Below are 3,693 nucleotides of genomic sequence, written 5' to 3' on the forward strand. Positions count from 1 at the left end.
TGTCTCGGTGTTCTTAGTGAAAAGTGTTTCTAATCACTTCAACTTTGGATTCAATTTCAATTTGCTTTGGCACAAAAGAAGTCAGGAGCTTCTTGTTGGTTCAGAAACACTTGTTAGTTGCTTATGAGGATGAGGTCATAAGGATAAGGAAGCGACTCTTGTAGCAATAGGTGGAACGATATGTATCTCTCTATGGTATTGCTGCTTTTTTTATTGTTTGGCTTGTACTAGAGATACTCGTACCCAAAACTTTTATCTACCACAAAAAAAAAAAAAAAAAGCACTTGTGAGGTCTCAAATGATTCCAATTTGCTCTGGAAATAGTAGTCATGGTTTTTCTGTGTATAATTTGAAATTGGACCAATCACTGACTGCAAATGAGATTTTCAGTTACTGCTCCAGGCTTTATTATTGGTTCATTGCCCTTTTTTAGGCTTTAAAATTGGTCACTGTGAAGAGTTGAAAACATGACATATGTCTCCCACTAAACAGAATATTTTACTTTTGTCAATTGTTACTGTATGAAACTGGTGATGGTACAATCCAATGTTATAGAAGCAATGATTGGAGAGCATCTTTTTCTTCTTTTTCTCCGTGCTGTGAATTGAAATATTTATCACTCTCATTCAAGATATTTCACCTCTATAACTTGGCTAGCCTTGACCAATTGAGCAATAGACGAGTCAGGAGGGGGATTCGAAAGGAAGCTCAACAGTCTTGGATCCGAATCCAACTTCGAGCTTGTTTGGTTCAACTATTCTTATTTACTGTTTTTTTTATCGCTTTGTTGTTGATGATTTTACTTCCGAAATAATTAGCAATAATTGTTTGTCAATTCTAATTTCAAACACTTTTGTTCCGGTGTTGGAAGTGAAAAGCCAAAAAGAGTTGCGACAAGAACCATTTCTCTAAGCGTGTAAATAAGAGGAAAATTGGGACGTCTTGCCATGGAAAAATATTATACAAAACCGAAATGCTAGTACAACATATGTAGTGTTCTCTTTCTCTCTTAGAGTACATAATGTAATGAAGGAAAAAGTCCCATCATTTCATGGAATTCCAAATTTACAGCTAAGACTCAAACTCATCTAACTGCTGAAGCATTTGAAAGATGGTGACATTGTGAGGAGGAACCGAAGGAATTCTTCTTGTTAAAGGCATTATAATATGATCACCATTGGTAAGAGTGTGATGCCTTTTCCGCACTGCTCGCTCTGCTGCATCCACGATTACAATCCCTTCTTTCTTCATTGCTCTTTTTCTTAAGCTTTCAATCCTCCCATCCTTCAAAAAGTTGTCTATTATGTCAACAAAAGCATCTAACTTAAAAAAAAAAAAAAAAAAAAATCAAATTTGTGTCCTCTTGAAAGATTTGAAGGAGAAGTGGGTATGTCTTGTAAGCAAGTTATTTCCCACCTGGGTGGGGGAATGTCAAAAAGCAGTTTTGTTTGTAGTAGACCAGAATTGTTTAAATGTGATATGCAGCAGCATTCAAAGCCTTAAAAACTGCAGTCATGAAACTGATTTTATAATCTCAAGAAAGTGTTCCTGTTTTTGCAGATAAGATTTTAAAAGTAAACTCAGAAGAACACTTAAATTTGTAAAGAAAAAGTTAGTTTTAAAATGTGGAGCATAAGCATATTGCATATGTTTGCTGGATAAAATCTACATGTATACATACATTGATAAGAGAAGAAGAAGTTGGAATTGGACATTTGACTGGGCGATCTTCATCCTGTGGCTCCATTGGGTGTTGAACTGGCCAAAATACAACATCATTTTCCGCATCCATTTCTTCTTCTATTAATGAAACTTCACTTTCCTTTCTCTCAGTAGATACATACACTCGACAATGACAACCTTAAAGGGAAAAAAGAGACTCACAAAATCCTACTTCCCATTCCCATTCCCATAGAGACAAATGTTCATTAACTCATTCACAAGAAAACAATGAAAATCTTTGTCTCAGTATCTGTGAGAGAGAGAGAGAGATAAAGGAAAGGAAAGAGAAGAAAAGAAAAAGAAAGAAAGAAAGAAAGCAAGCAAGCATGGAAAGGAGCAGTATACTATACTGATCAAAACAAAAGATTCCTTCTCACCATATCTTATAGTATTTCTTTTTTTACTTCTTTCTCTCTCTCTCTCTCTCTTGTAAGCCTCCTACGTGCCTCTGAGATTTTCTTTTTGTGGTTTTACACTGACCAAAGTGTTTCATCTTAGTTTTCATTTTATTTTATTTTTTCTGTTTTTTTTAAGGCTTCAAGACAAGACAACCTCAAAGTTGTTTGTCAAGAAATCATTAGAACCAAAGTTAAAATTGCTTAGAATGCATGGTTACTTGCTATGTGAATAGTTGATGTTAGTAATGGACAAAATTGACTGACTTCTATGGCATAAATGCAATTTATCCTTTCTTTATTGGGTATATCTTTATTTTAAGAGACAGCATTTCCTTCTTTTTCACTTTCTTGCTTTTGAAAATCTTAACAATCTGCCACTTTTTCTTGGATTTGCACAACATAGTAATAATGCATGAGCCAAGATAACTGCACCGACCGTTTAGTTTAGAAAGCAAGTAAGAATGTGGTGTTTGGTAGGGGAAAGAAAGAATCAGAAAACTAACTTCGTTTCTTCATCACATTGTATGTATTTGCTTTTCCTTGCTTTTTTCAAATAAAATACAGTATGGTGCTTTTCTTCAATTTTTAAATTTTATTGTCAATTCTCACTCCATTTCAATCTTTATCAATCACAACATCTAATCTTTCACATTATACTATCTTATCTTTACTACATTTTATATTTACAGCTAATTGTAGAGTTTGAGAAATTTAGAGAGAGAATAGAAGATTTTCCAAAAAAAAATTGGAGAAAGAAGGATGAAAGAGAGAAAGTTCTAATTAGAAATGATTTTTGAGAAAAAAATCAGGACTAAAAAAGTAATTCAACAATAAGTGGGGTCCACATTTTATTATAAAGGATTTGAAAAACGATTTATGTTGTAAGTTGACCGAGTTCACCAGTCATTTCTTTTAGCTGTCACTCATAAATTCGTACATTTTAGTTTGAAAAATTGAAAGTTGAATACCAAAATGTGAAACATGGGTAAATGTTGTATTTATCTATTATTCCATTAAGAGAAGAAAGTAGGAATAAAATCTCACACAAATCTAGACTAAACAAAATTCACGAAGGCGAGAATACAAACTATAAAGGATAATAAAATCAATAAAAAAAATACTAAAAAAAATAGCTTTTAACGAGAGAAATTTCTCATTAAAAGCCCAAAACGTTATTAATGAGAAGAATTGCTTTCATGATCCCTTAATTACTAGTGTCCTTTAACGAGGGAAAAGTGTTATCTTCACTATAAAATTTCTATGGTAATGATAAGAGAAACCCTTGTTAAAATAGTTATAATGATTAAAAATTGACTTATCAATGATGATTAAAATATCCCTCATTAAAATATTTATAATTATAAAAAAAATTGTGCTCCTTATATTGTACTCCCTCCGTTTCATATTACATGTCGTTTTAGAGAGTTGCTTAGAAATTAAGGATATTAGAGAACATATATTATTGTCCCTTATTTATTGATTCGACTATTTATTTATTCTATAAAATATCTATTATTCTAATTAATTTTCATTAACTCGCGTTTTATAGTACGAAAAAAGATGACTTAACGTG

This window comes from Euphorbia lathyris, chromosome 10, assembly GCF_963576675.1.
Source record: "Euphorbia lathyris chromosome 10, ddEupLath1.1, whole genome shotgun sequence".
Lineage (NCBI taxonomy): Eukaryota > Viridiplantae > Streptophyta > Magnoliopsida > Malpighiales > Euphorbiaceae > Euphorbia > Euphorbia lathyris.